Genomic DNA, 16,570 nt, shown 5'->3' with positions numbered 1-16,570 from the left:
TACGCATGTCCCTAAATGAAAACATCAATTTGTAACACAATCAAATACAGTAGATTTTCATTACATTAATGTTTAAGCCCCCGGAGTACCATGTACGCGGGCTATTCCTTGGCAGACCAAGTATTGAATTACCATAGTTCTGTCCACATTCAAGCCAGGTCCTTTAACAATGAATAATGCAGTTTTCCATATAAACTTTATTAGATTACAGACAGAGTCGAGATGTTCAAAAGACACATGAAATGCACCAGCATTTTTATAAAGGAAGTGATTAGTTGAGAGAAACGCCTTCAATAGCCTGAATGCGAATTGTCCTGACGGTTTGAGTGATCAAATTCAATTCCTGTCAGAGAGTCTCGCTGCTAGGCCTCGGTGACCTGACCAGGGATCTGCAGACACTCACTATTTTATTTGCTTTGATTCAAAGCCTAGACTTAAAAAAATATTCAGTATTCTGGTGACAGATTAAAGACCGATACTAGTGTAAAAAATACATAAAATTAGCAATGTGGAAAAAAACAATCATACAATAATATGATTACATTATCTGAACAGAAACCAAAAAATGTCACTTTCAGTGGAAACTATTCTCTTGTATGTTGGTTTCTGTTTCAATACAAAAATGTCATTGCCAAAACTGTCCAATGATTGCCAGCCCCATGTTATATAGCATGCACACATGACCACATTTTATTTGACTTTGACTCATATTCATTAGATGACAGAAATATTTATGGAAACAATTTAATTCTAAAAATTGAGCTATTTTCAGTGAACAAATAATCTGTAATCGTGTAATCCTTAATATATAGTGTTGTCGAGTGAGTGAATTAATATTTAACGTCACAAAGTTGTGTTATCAAAATCGGGTAGATATTATTTTGGAATATTGGTTTACTACATTTCACAGTAAACAAATTGATAAATAACATTTTAATTTGTTTAGCAAAAAAAATAATTGTGTGCGATAGATGTAGAAATATGCACATTGGCAGTCAACTTCTTACATGGAATGTTTCTGAAATAATTTGCTATTAATTCCATGGTAATTTAAATCTGTGTCAGAATACACACTCTTCTTATTTCCAACACTCCTGATATAGCCACACTCCACAATTCAATTAGGTGAAAAAATATTCAGAAATAAAATAACCTCAGATAGATGAAGAGCAAGCTAATCACTCAGTGTATGTACGAACATTAAGTGCAGTTTATTTTTAGGCGACATTTATCTTTGGATAGGTTTTTCCCTCTTGACTTTAGTGCATGCTGGCAATTTTAAAACAGCAGTTCCTCTTTCACACAGACCAAAACAGATAATGAAACAGGTTGAGTTATCTTGTTTCTACATCAAACTAATAAGTAAGTGAGTTGGCTTCAAAGCAGCTTTGAACAGCATACCACTTTGGTGGGATGCTCAAGCACAGCTCTGGTGCTGACAAACCTAGAAACATAACATGGGGAATCAGGATACAAACCCACAAATCATAGGTTCCTTGTGTAGCCAAGGGATGTAACTCTGCATGGAAAATTGTGGTACCTCAGACTCCCTTCTTAAAGTAATAAACTTGTAAGAAGAACATGTTTGATTGTACTTCTACAGTTTTCCACCATTATATAGTAAGTCATAAAAAGTGCATATGGCATTTGCTATCAACTACCTTCTTGGAAACAGGAACGGTGGGGTAGTCTAGTGGTTAAAGTGTTGGCTTGTCACGCCGAAGACCCGGGTCCGAATCCCGACATGGGTACAATGTGTGAAGCCCATTTCTGGTGCCCCCCGACGTGATATTGCTGGAATATTGCTAAAAGCGACATAAAACCCAACTCACTCACACTTGGAAACAACTGCAATAAATATTAGTGCTCAAAAGTAAACTACTAAATATGTCTAAACTGCAAAAGATGTGTGCACAGGGAACAGCTGCAAACTTGCTGAATCAGCATTAAGCCACCTCACTCTCTCAACCCCCATTTACAGAAAGCAATCATCTTGGCCATAATCAGCAAGCACCTGTAGGAGAGTCCAGATGTTTTCATTTAGGCTCTTACTTACCACAGATTTATCTTTATTAATGAAAAAATTGCATTACTGATAATCGAATCATCATTGATTACAGAAGCCCAAACCATTATGGAATAACACTGAAATAACCTAAGATATGCTTCAAGATAGACTCTAAAGCCTCCAATCTCCCACTAACATAAACATCCAATCTGATGCCAGCAATCCACTTCTGATAACAGCTTATGATGCACTTTACTAACACAATAGGGATGATGCTTTCATTCTGAAATATAACGTGTAAATCAGAGATAGTTCCATTGTAATCAGAAGGTAAAACATGGAAGCAAAACACTGAAAATGAGATGAAATCAGCTTGAAAACATATAAATGTCATCATTCATGGATTGGCTATAAATGGCCCTTCCTATAGAGCACATGCAATTGGAGAAACAGATCGCTCACAAATACAGAGGAAAGATTTTTCAATGAATGACTCTCCTGGGAAACCAGATGTGGAAAACAGAACGCAGGCATTGATAAAATATCACACTCATATCTCCTTGATAAACAGGACTTGTGGAAAAAGTACATGTTAACACGTCTGACATGTTGAAAAAGATTAATTTTGAATGATTTTCATTGAAAATAATATTTCGGGAACTATCCTTGCATATCCTTCAAGCAATAACTTCAGTAGTTGATATCGTTGTTTGATAAAAAAGAAATATCATTGACAGAAATCCTGTATTGATTACCATGATATTGTCCGTATATTGGCTTACATTTTTTTGCAAATAATCCGAAGCAATACAAATGTCAAGATGAAAGACAAACTGCAAGAGTCTGACATTGAAAATAAATCAAGTATCTCAAAACATGCAATTTGCCGAGTGATACATGAAATTATCAGTTTTGGGAGATACTGGATTCAATCAATATTTCCTATTCCAAATATTTTAACCTTGGAAAACAAAAAAGTTCAACCTTCCATACAGTCACCAGGGCCCTGTTTCACAAAGTGATTTTAGTGCTACAACTGTTGTAAGTCTATGTAAGGTTTATGTGTTTTGATCACCTTTGCACTACAACTGCTTTTGGGATAGGATCAGTGAACACATTAACACCAGCCAGGACTCACATAATAAAAGGTATTCAAGTGGTCTGATCTTACCCCAGGGAAGCCAGCAAAAGGGAGACAACTTTACTTGTCGAACCCAAGCTTGGAGTGAGTGAGTGAATGACTTTGGTTTTACGCTTTTAGCAATATTCCAGCAATATCACGGCGGGGGACACCAGAAATGGGATTAACACATTGTACCCATGTGGGGAATCGAACCCGGGTCTTCGGCGTGACGAGCGAACGCCTTAACCACTAGGCTACCCCACTGCCCCCCAAGCTTGGATATAAATTAACAGTAACACTTACCTGGCTCAGGTATTCTCAAGTATCTAATGTAGGCTCGAAAAATGTGAGGCTTTTTAATGGTGTCCTTTTGAGTTGAGTAGCCTTGCTCCAAGGCTGTACTGAATGCTAAACCCATGAATGTAAAGTAATTCTGTCCTTTATAGAGGTCAAGTCTAGATAAGCGGACAAGGACGCCAGTCTGTTATTTTTTTTTCAATTTGATTTAACCTATTAACTATTACCTTAGAGACTTGTGCAAGTCTAGGTCTTCAGGTCAGGCCTTAATACAATGATTATGCTATTTTCATCCATTTTGGACTTTTTGTCTTTAAGTAAACTTTAAGTAACCACTGACAATGAAAATCATAAATGTCCTTCCTTCTTTACCTCATGAAAGACAATACAAATTGTCCTGTCAAACAGTTAATGTACACACTTGAACATTATTAATGAAACATTCATGTACTTAACAGATGCCTCCAGCCTCACATGGTTTGTAACTTTGGATGAAAATATACTGAATCATTTGTTGTGGTTGTAAGTAGCATTCACGCTTTGCCTGAACCCAAACCTGCTGATTCCCAACACCTGTATGGATCCCGCTAACCCCAGGATTCTTCTACCTATGTTCTCCAACCATGTGTCTGACCTATACCAACCCAAACTGACTAAATCCCAGCAGGTTCACCTATAAACAACAGTGCAGCTAATTTCAGGTGGCTGCCATATGTAACTCTCCACGAAGATTTACTGTCAGCCTTTCACCATCAGATGGGCCAATTGCCTGTATTTGTATCTACTGATTCATCGCACTGTTTTCTTCAAGGTCACAGTTCATCAAGATGTGCATGTAGTAACCATGGTAACAACATGTCTGCCACTAAGGAAAACAATGTTACCTATCAATCACATACATACATTCTTCTACCCCCTGGTATCAGGTTCTGTTCAGAGAGTTTTCGCTAATGTGTTTGTTTTAGGGTGGCAAGATGCGTGGGTTTGATGTTTCATTTTGTTTGTTTTCTTACCATGTCTTTTTGCTGACCGCTTTCCGAGGTACAGTTGAGAAGTTCATCCTGTTGTAGAGGGGGATGTTCACATAGGATCCGACTGGGTCCTCCCACATCTTGGAAATTCTCACGTGATCTGCTTCACAAAACCTGTAATATCCACACCTACTTGTCAGTAGGACTATTGGCAGAAATACCCTCACTCACTAACTGCGGAGCTTCTTCAATGATCTTCTTCCTGTGTTGAACCCCTCGAAAGTGGATTTCCTTAACAAAAGATCTCCCAGTCTGTGGATCACTATGACTGTCAATCTGAATGTGGATCTCCTAGAGTAAGGATATCCTTAATGGATCATTTGGTCCGTTAATCTGACTATGGAAAACTGTGACTGTAGAATCACCTGACTGAGAACAGCCTCACTGTAGAACTTCCTGACTCAGAATCAAGGATAACTTTCAACATTGCACTGATCGAAACAAAAAAATGTAATCCTGTAGAAATGTGCAAGTTGTGAAAACCAATCCCCGTGTATGCAGTGTTCCAGGTGCGGAAGGATGTGATAAAGCTTGAGGGTGTGAGGCTGGTTCTAGTTACAGCATGCTTCCATTATGTCCCAAACACACTCTCCCCACTTGATGACAGATGATTCTGGGGAAATGGTTTCCACACAACTGCTTATCTGTATGACACTAGAGAGCACTTGTTTGCACAGTTTTAGATGAGAAGTGTTGCACTCTAAACAAATCAGGTGCCACTTGATAGCAGTTGTCGGATAATGGTATAATCCTGTGACCAAAATACACAGAATATGTTTTAAACTAGACACAGTAGGAGGCCCTTGCTGTTTACACAATCCTAAACAAAACTGTTGTTATGAGCAGCAGCCCATTCAATCAGATCACACTTGTGTTTGGTGGCAAGGTGCAAGCCAGCAAACTGACGGAGGCCCTTATTAATTGTTATTTCTGATTAACAAGGCAAAGTGAAAGTTTGATAAACAAAACTCGAAATCTGAATGACACCACTTTACTTGAAACTATAAATATCTTGAAAAACTTGGCACTGATTAAAATAGCAATTTAACCATTCAATGTCTGAAGTGTTCATGAAAACTTGGAGTAATCTTTTTCTTTCAACAAGTTGCTAGACATTCCTCAGTGCCTATCATTCACACCTCCAGAGATTGCCTTTAACAGAAACGGCCCCACAACTTCAGCAACACCACAGAAGGATCCTAAATGTGAACTTTTCTCAACTCAGTGCCCCTTACAAGTTGATTAAATAAGAGGCATGGCCTGCACCTCCTCCACCAAGAGACCAGCCATGTCGTGCCTGGTGTGTGACAGCGATGCTCCAGCACAGCCTGCATACAGGATGCCTGCAATGGTGGCTGAATGAGTCAGTTACACACACTAAATACAGCACCACTGAAAGGCCCTCCAGGAGTCAAAAAAATTATTAATGTCAATTTTCTAACTTCTTTCCTGACAGATGATTTGTCTGGGGAATATAATATGTCTGGCAGAGACAATAATCCCTCCTGAATTTTACCTTTATATCAGTCTGATGTTTTTACAAACCTTTCCCTCCAAAAGCCAATTACTTAGTGACACAGTGTATTCCTTGTAGTTCAAGATAAAAGAGTGAGAAAGTTGGTCTTCAGTCACTTGGGGCTCATTTACTCCACATGAAGATCCTTCTAAGTGATAACACTCCTGAATTCAGTGCAACTCAAACTCCAAGCCAGTCTTCAGCACCATATACTCCTCATGAAGCTGATCACTTTAGAATCACAGTTCAGCAATGCCATCACTTTTTGCACTTCCACATCAGTCAAATTCAAAAGCTTATAAAGCAATTATTCCCGATTCCACATTTAACTCTCAGTATAAACAATTACTCACTACAGAACACAGTGGGATGTTTTCCCAGACTGCCTGGCAAGACTGATCTATCAGCAGGCAGGTTGGATGTAAATGTTTCAATGGCAGGTAGACAGAGAGCTGTATGGTCAGCCCAATATATAACATCCCAGCAGGGAGTTACCAAGTTCGCACAGATGCTACAGCGATGAGAGAATCACCGTGATGTAATCAGACTAATTCCTGTAATACCTCATCCCATAAGCCACAGATCTGCTGGTAGGATGTCATTAAGACTGGCTGTGAAAAACCTGAATAGTTAGAGAATAATGTCAGTCTATTTATAAAAGTGTATTTTTGTCTCGACAGTTTTTCTAGTGTAACTTAATACATTAATCAAGGAGAGATACAGTTCACTTCCGATATATGAGATTTCCTGATAAGGCTTGTTGATGATAGATCAGATTTCTTTATGAGCAAGTTTATAGGCCCATACTAGCATTAACCACAGCAGTCTTGTTACACATGCTTAATCCACATGGCCAAATTCTGCAGGGTCAGTGTATAACTTGGTGGTAAGTCACCCAATCCAATAAGGGTTAATCCAGCTATTTTCACTGCTGTATCGACTGCTTCCAGAACCAGTTGCCTTCCTTGTTTCACTAATGCTGGTCTTCTGTTCTACTGTGAATGAAGCTGCTGTGGGAAAGGTATCCCAACAATCTGTCCCGATCTGTCAAAAATTCACTGACACTTCCCGAGCCTCCACATTACATAGAATAGTTTCTTTGAGAAAACAGCAGGTTGCTATGGATGAACAGGCATAAATAAGCCCAGATACCTGCTGGGTCCTGGATGATATCAGACTGGTGCAGCATTAACTATTGAATAATTATGTAAACAAACTGTGATCCTGCAAAATGTCTCCTCTTTGCTATGTAGACAAGCTGAAATGTGCTTCCCGAGGATTGGCTATACCTGTTGCTGTCTGCAACAATTTCATGGCAACTCGTCAAGACTATATTATCTCTTCTGAGTCACTGAATCTGTGACAGTTTTGGCAACTAATATATATCCCCATACACTTCTGCCATTGTCTACACAGAATCTTGCATCTTGTACCTGCAAAACTTTGGTCCACGGGTCAATCTTTACACAACTACTTCACAAAGTAAAGTCAAGTCTTACACTGTGAAGCCATTCAAAGACTTGGGAATGATGCAGCATTTAAATAGAGGTAGCGAGAGCCGTCTGCTCACCTGGAGGGCAAGAACTGAGATTGAACCATGTGGAGTCTAGAGCTGGGGAAAGTTCAGCACATGTAGGAGGCAGCAGATCGTCTGACCAGACCTGACACTAGTTGTTGTGATCCCAAACGACACAGCCTGTCTGCTCAGTGGGGAGCTACATATCTAATCTCTCCCCCTTTGAAATGTGACACCATCGTGCAAAATTCAAATCATGAGTCATTTCTCTGCTCTTATCCAAGTTGGATGATGTACTGACAGTTGACTCTCACTGTACAGACAGACCCATGCTGACTACCCCTCAATCTGATCGCCACTAAAAATAAGTCTGCCATATCACTCTTCAATATGAGATACACCAAAGCATAGTGTAAAGAGTGTGAGCTAAATTGGCATTGAAAATCTAGCTTCACTTTTAACACTTGCCCCAATACATAAACACAAGCAATAACTAAGTTTTACTGCACCAGGTGTAATCAGTCAAATGTTATGTTTTATCTCTCTTCCAGCTGCAATAATACTAACAGTGCTGACAGTTCAAACAGTTTCACTGATACAGATCTCAGAACTCAGACACATTTCTGGAATGCCTGAAACAAGTGGACTTGAACTTTGTTAAGAATGGCTGAATCAACCAGTGAACTGCCATGCTGAACAGATAATGAAGAAACTGGGAGTGACACAAGTTTCAGTTGTTTCTTTGAATCAATGGAGTTAATTCTGTGCAGGAATGCCTTGCATGTTGAGCTGGCATGTAAACTGGTAAGTGGCCCCATTGCACAGAACATAGCACTGAGTCAACAACTGGGAGCAGGTCCACACATGCAGCCAGGCTATGGAGCATAGGGGCAGGTTTTTACATGGTAGGGAGATCAAGGGTCAGAGTGGGAGACTATCTACAGGGGGAGGGGGGATCTGTTGGGTAGGGAGGATCTACCTGGCAGGGGGCCACCTAGGGGCTATCAATAGCGTAGGAAGGGAAGCAGAGGGGTCATAATAGGGGAAGGAGGGACTGTCTACTGTCTATGTTGTAGGGGCCATCTACAGGGGTAGGCAGGTACATCAATAGGGTAGGAAGGCAATGAGGGGCCATCTGTAGGGTAGGGAGGATCTATCTGGCAGGGGGCCACCTAGGGGCCATCAATAGGGTAGGAAGGGAAACAGAGGGGTCATAATAGGGGAAGGGAGGGACTGTCTACTGTCTACGTTGTAGGGGCCATCTATAAGGGAAGGCAGGTACATTCAATAGGGTAGGAAGGCAATGAGGGGCCATCAATAGAGTAGGAAGGGAAACAGAGGGGTCATAATAGGGGAAGGGAGGGACTGTCTACTTTGAAGGGCCATCTATAAGGGAAGGCAGGTACATTCAATAGGGTAGGAAGGCAATGAGGGGCCATCAATAGAGTAGGAAGGGAAACAGAGGGGTCATAATAGGGGAAGGGAGGGACTGTCTACTGTCTACGTTGCAGGGGCCATCTATAAGGGAAGGCAGGTACATTCAATAGGGTAGGAAGGCAATGAGGGGCCATCAATAGAGTAGGAAGGGAAACAGAGGGGTCATAACCGGAGAAGGGAGGACTATCTACGTTGTAGGGGCCATCTACAGGGGTAGGCAGGTACATTCAATAAGGTAGGAAGGTAATACCTGCATGTAGAGATGTCATGTAAGGGCAGGGAAGGATTATCTTTAAGTGGAAGGGCCATCTGTAGGGGTAGGGAGGGTTATCTACAAGTATGGGAGCCATCACTAGGCATAATAGGATTATATACAAGTGGAAGAGCTATCTTTAAGGGTAGCGAAGGACTCTCTATATGTGGGGGGTCTATCAATAGGTGAGGGGAAGAAATGTCTATATTGGTACGGAGGGAGGGACCATCAATAAGGGTAGAAAGAGACTCTCTACATGTGGGGGGTCTATCAAGAACGGAGTGTATATCGGAATTGGTAGGGTGGGAGAGTCCACCTCTACGGGCAGAAAGAAACTGTCTACAGAGGGAGGTCTCATTAAACCTGTTCATACACATACTACTGCATCAGAAAAATCATAACTGTAAATAAGATTTACAAATTTAACTTTTGATTATAGTGGAATAGGAACTGACACTGATGCTTGATATGCATTATTCAGCAACAGTACTGAACCACAACAGACTGGATCTGCCACTGAATCACCCCACTAAGTCTTATAAAAATGATAAAAACTGTTCTTCCCATTTAACACTGTCCAATCTATCTCTGTAACCACCCTTGCATCCCTCCTGCATGGGAGAAAGTCAGGTCGGTGTGGTGGCTAATGATGGCAGATTATGGCTCACATTTCCATTTTGAGAAGCTGTGATAACTCTTTGTTAGTCACAGATAGGGTTATCAGACAGGAGCAGTTTTATGCCAGACTCTGAGACAGAGGTGCTCCAAGTTCACTGATCCCAACATGGAGGCATGCAACTGGGGCAAGGATGAGACATAGAGCTACAATCCCAAAATAATTACAAGGTGCCATAAAAACTTTGAAAACATTTATTTGAAATGAAGCATCATATCACCTACAATGGTTGCCATACAGAGTAAAAGTACTTTCCAATATTTGCACATCCAGTTTAGTCATGTTCAAAGCTGATTGGTTGAGCATGACCCTCTTACCACTGCAGAGTTATTTTCCAATATTACAAATGAATTCTAGGAAATAGACAATACTTTGTCATAACACAGAAGGTCTATTACAATTAAGTTGACCTTACATGTCTCTTTCATAAGTTTCTTTTGAATAATGATAACAGGTAATTTAGAGAAGAGTTACATTATCTGTTCCTCAATGTATGCATGTCGGTCCATCTCCTTCCAAAGACATTTACATTCAATTATGAGAGGTGATCCATAATCATGATAATACCTCATAGCTCATTGATTGTTCTTCAACTATACGACACTACTCTTTTGGGGGGTTAGAACTGGGTCTCCAATAGACTTGCACAAGTCTGTAAGTTAATAATTAATAGTAAAATGATATTTTCTAAACAAAAAAAATAACAGACTAGCGTACTCCCCCTTATTTAGATTTCCTCCTCATAGAATTACTATACTTGCATGGGCTTAGCATTCAGTATAGACTTTTACAAGTCTCTATGGTAATAATTAATAGTTTAAAATGATAATGTCTAAAAAAAAAATATAAACAACAAACTGGGAATGTCCTTTGACTTACCTCTTTAAAGGATAGAATTACAATACATGCCTTAAATGCCTTTTTTTCAATAATGCTGAATTAAAGATTTTTTCAAAGTTTAAATGAAATGAATTTTAAAGGTCACATGCAACGTAAAACACAACTTTGCAGATTCTGATACCTTTCGGTATGGACTTACCGATACAAATCAAAAATGCAAATTCAACTTATAACGAGATGAAAAAACCCGCGCAAAATCGGAGTTCAAACGATTCACTAATTTTCCCCCAGCACTTGGGGGAAAGGTGGTTTCAACAGCTATGCTGAGCTGCTCTCTTCGCGGAGCTTGAAACAGGATGCATGCCCAGATTATAAGGTCGTGAGCAGGAGTAGTCTAATCCTGGTTGTGTACACAAATAATTAGTAAATAATCTACTCGTTACATAAAAGAACCTTGTAAGGATCTGGATCTACTCAGCTATGTGTCAACCAGTGAGGCGTTTGACATTTCAAGACGGAAAACCTTTCCTGCCGGTGAGTACTCGGAGTCGGGAGGCTTTGATGTGAGCTATTTTTCTAATGCTTTGTTGATATTTCTCAGGCGATAGCTTTTTATAAGTTATTTCTCAGGCACGAGCTTTTTATATGTTATGACAGTAGATTACCGATTTAACTGCTTATATAATTTCATTTATCTATTTCACCACACGTTCTTTTTACCAAGTCACTTCCTCAGTTTGATAAGCAATGTCATTATTAAGCGTTGACAGAATTTCTAACTGTGATATAGTTATGTCGTTGTCACAGACAAAACTCAATGTCGGTTTTATTGACACCTATGTGTCTGCCTGTCTGCTCATGACAATATTCAATACACAACTTCGATCACTGACCACATGCAATTTGAACTTAACACCTATCAGGCTCTATACCATAAACAAACCCCATTGATTTATGTCCAGAGTTCGGTCTCTGTCACATTATGTAATTACACAGACAGGCAGGTGTGATACTTGTACGCATGACATGTTATGATGTCTGTTGATTGCAAAATGTTATACATGCAAAAAATGAGCATGTATTTACAAAACCCAACATCTTTATATACACACACACAATGAGCCGTGAGGGCATCTGCAAATGAACCAGCCGTTACACTTTAGTGCACACCCACCCGCTCTGACTGGGTTCGGTATCCTGGGTGCTTCGTTTCTTGGGAAGAAAACCCAAGTACAAAATATTGCACTTTTGATTTGCGATTGTACGCTTTGTTTATATGTTTTTTCATCAGCAGCAATGTATATTATATGTCATGAATAAGTGATAATTGTGTTTTAATTATGTTTGATTTTTTGGTTGCATGTGACCTTTAACACTGAGTACAGCCTTGGAGCAAAGCTACATTCAGTACAGCCTTGGAGCAAGGCTAGGTCTCCAGCAGCTTATCCTTATGGAAAGAGGTACCTTGATGGATCGGGTTGTCAGGCTTGATGACTTAAATTTTGTTGATTGTTTGTTTTCATACCCTATCATAAATCATTGCTCATATCAACCACTGATTTGTCTGGTCAGAATCGATTATCTACAGCCAAAATATTGCTGAGTGTGGTGTCAAGCAAGAAATAAACAAACCAAACAAACAAAATCCTGCAGAATGTGTTTGCGTTTTGTCATGTCTGCAGGGCTGAAATGACCCATAAAACATGATTAAAGTACATCCCTCCTTTTCAAAAACTTGCTTCCATCGCTGATCTGGAATCAACTATTTATTAGCATTCTGTTCCTTTATTTTCAATGGTATACCATGACAACATGATTAGTTTCCATAGCAACAGAGAGAAGTGATGAGACACAATGTTCTCCCTTTGTACTTACTGATCTCCTTTATTGCTGTCGAGATTTATGAATCATAATACTCACTGCAATTCCACCTTTTTTCATCCACAATAAATCTGACTGAACATAAGCCACTGTGCTCTGGTTTTAGTTTCCGGACATTTTATCTCAAATCAATAGAGATAAAATGTGCACGAAGAGCATCGTAACAAAGCTGTAATAAAAAAGGTTTACAGAGCATATTAAAAGAAGTTCAGAATCTCGTCACTGAACATAAAAATACAAATTGTAAAATCTGTTTATCAGGGGCTTTGCCAAGAAATTATAATTGGACTTCTTTTAATTTTTAGTTTTGTTGGTGGTCCTTCAGTGAAAATCTGAGATATGCGAAATATCATCTACTCCAGTGCATGAAGAATATTTTCATGGCACTTTTTGAGTTTGATTCCAGACTGGAAATTCCAATGAAACTTAAATGGTCTTCACTGTAGCACACTGGCTGAGCCAGACCTCCAGAATTAAGTGAAAATGGTCAGTAATATTTCAATAATTACACCTGTGAAACAGACATTTGTGACTGAGTTCTTTACTTCAACATGAGTGATCTTATTTTGCCATATGAGCAGCTGGTTAAGCTGGTCTCATAGGTCATGCATTTACTATGTGTGAAACGGTACGCTCTTACCATGGTATGGTACTATTGTGGTACAAGGCCTTCGGTTCGGTCCGTTTAGGTTTGGTATATGTGATATGATCATAATTCAGAAAATTGACAACAAGAGCCAAACCTTACATTGTTTAATAACATGGAACAAAATGATTCGATTTCTAGACATTTTAGAAAATGTTTAAAAAGGTTAATAAAATGACGGTACAAGAAAAGAAAATACTGAATCTTTGGTTTGCATTACGGTATACCGAACCAAAGGCAAAATACCACTGTTCTACTAATACCACGGTGTACCATTTCACCCTATCAACTTTTTTTCTATAAGAAATGTAATAAGCTTAATTTTGGATAAGTATCACCATCTTTGCCAAAATATTAACTAACCCTAGTTATACTAATAAGTCCCACACACTAAGATAGTAATGGCCATGGCAAGGAAGAACTGCAATGATAAACATGGCACCACTATCTCAACAGATTTCAATCTGTGTTTTGTTTAGACCCAGCCTTTATGTTTCTAAATCTAATTCAGTTTTGACATCCTTATTGAAAGGGCCTATTTCTGATGGAAACCTGGCAACGTTTGGAAGTCAGGTATGTACTGGAGATCAGGCGGCTGTTGAAGGTTATGTGCATAATGGAGGTCAAGCATCAAAGGGTAGACAGGAAGGTCAGGTCAGGAGTGTATTGGAGGTCACACATGTATTTAAGGTCAGGTGTATATTAGAGGTCACATGTGTATTTGCGGTCAGACATCTATTGTCAGATCTGTTATAGTTTAGTAGAAGGCAATTTACACATTATTGAAATTGACATATCAGCAGAAAGGTGCCAAGTTTATCATTGCAGTTGCCTTGCCTTGACTATTACTATCTTGTCCATGGGCTTCTTTGCTATAACTTAAGTTAGTTCATTAGTGAGTGAGTATGGTTTTATGCTGCTTTTAGCAATATTCCAGCAATAATACGGCCAGAAATGGGCTCCACATATGGTTAGTTTATTAAATTAGTGGAATCTGGGTCTATCAAACCATCAAATGAATGATTTACATTGTTTATAGAATCATTAAAAGGAGAGACTGGGCCTCGAAACATACCAGGTTATGAAATTTCAAATTCAGCACATGCTTGGGGCTTCCATAAGGGCAAATACGGTCTATTCCAATTAGATCAATATGATAAATAATGCTCCAAAAGTTATAATCCTTTTAGGGCCCCTAACCAGCAAACAGAAGGTGCTGGAAAGCAAACCTCCCGAAAGACAAACCAAACTTCACTGTGAATGTGTGACAGTGGCATAATTGGTTTTCAGGTATACTGCCGTTAATAGCACTGTACTCATACCTCACACCACAAATCCATTAGTGGAAGAGCTCGACAGAAGGTAATAGACCCTAAAATGATCTATAAAACTTTTATAGCTTAATGGCTTCCATTTGGAATAATCTCTTAAGCAGACATGGAACTTGGTGGCATTTGACATTTGGGAGATATGACCAGAAGTGAAACAATTCCAAAATCTATTAAAAGAATGAAACAAATTAGAACCAAATATGTAGTAGGATTCTGAAACTGGCAACATAAATCCCATTTTGAGAAGAAAAGAATTTTATTATGACAAAGTCTTTCTGCGATGTTCATCTCAGTTTGCCAATCGACTTTTCATTAATGGTCTATGGCTGCTGCTCAGTGGGACAAGACAGGATATGATTATATTTCTGGACCAGACATGGTAATGGCTGCATCAATAAAATCCATTGATTACTCAATGTTGGTGATCAGGCTTCACTTTTAGTCTCCCACTGCTCCCCTCGTAACCCACCATTTCTAGGTTGTGTAACGGTTGAAATATATTGGGTTCATTGAATATGAGTCTATGCCCAGTGTCATCCATCTGAACACTGGAGGTCATGACACTGAATATGCAACAGGAATGGTTTTCCTTGGAATTGGGTCGATGAAAAATGTTGGCTCTGGTAAAACAGATTTCAAACTTCGAACAAGGCTGGAAGCAATTTCCATCAGACATTCAGATCAGTTAACAAGTAATGCATTGGCTATGAATCTGTCTGGTCATTTAAAGTAATAATTGGGAATCAAAACCAGCATTACAAGCATCCAATGCACACTAGCTGCCACAAAACCCATCCAATCCACATTAGTTGCAGATTATTATTCAATCCACACTAGTTGCCACACTTTCCACCCAATCCACACTAGTTGCCACACTTTCCACCCAATCCACACTAGTTGCCACAATTTTCATCCAATCCACATTAGTTGCATATTATTATTCAAGCCACACTAATTGACACACTTTCCACCCAATCCACAGTTACTAAGTTGCAGATTATTATTCAATCCACAATGGCTCCCACAAAACACATCCAATCAAAGAAAATGATAATCCATCTTGCTGCCACAAAAACATCCAATCCATATTAGTTGCAAATGATAATCATCTACAATCCACTTATATCCAGCTGCCACATAACAACCATCCAATCCATAATAGTGGCAGATTACAACCAGTCTACTCACTACAAACAGAATATAGCAATGGTTACCTCTTATAACCAGTAGTAGGGGTTGGAAAAGAAACTGCTGAAAAAGATATAATATATGATACACAGGTCAACCTCCATAAGCTCTTCCACAAATCTCATGTGAGTTGCAGCCAACACGACCTTCAATGAATGGATTCTACAAATGTGAGTACCACATTAACACACCAAGAGCTGTCAGTACAGTTTATAATCACAAACACAGACAATATTTAGGAAGGTAGTTTGTTACATTCATGTAACAGCTGAATATTATGATTAGTACAATTTGCCAAAGTAAACAGTTATATGCTTCCGCTGGTTCAATAGCTTTCACTTCTCTTCCAAAGTACCTCAAGTTGAGGATGGACATGCAAATAGACGAAGACATACTGAATAAAACAAGATGCAATGATTTCAAGATACACAGAAATTATAAGGGGATTACTATTTGGCATTTTGCCTGAATCAGCAGAATATATCAGACACTCCAGAAAACCTCTGCTCCCGCAGTTCCAACCCTTCTGGCTAGTGCTATCCATAAGATAGCAGACCTTTTCATCGTGATGTTGAGAGCGGTTCCCAGAATATATTGGTTGATGATGCAAAACCGGTGTGAAATTTATGACAGAAGATAGCATGTAGGTTGTTATCTCGTATCACTTGGGTGTACAGAAAAACTCCTTACTCACAAACTGGCAGATTTGCTTGAACTTTTTTTTAGAATAATGGATTGTACATGCAGCTCTGGGAACTTTTTTTTTAAAAAGTTCCACCCATTTCATACATATGTATTTCCAGTATTATTATTTAGATTTTAGTGTT

The sequence above is a fragment of the Haliotis rubra genome, unplaced genomic scaffold (genome assembly GCF_003918875.1).
Source record: "Haliotis rubra isolate DU_JTF1 unplaced genomic scaffold, ASM391887v1 Scf336, whole genome shotgun sequence".
Classification (NCBI taxonomy): Eukaryota; Metazoa; Mollusca; class Gastropoda; order Lepetellida; family Haliotidae; genus Haliotis; species Haliotis rubra.
The sequence above is the reverse complement of the archived record's forward strand: the minus strand, read 5'-3'. Positions refer to the sequence as shown.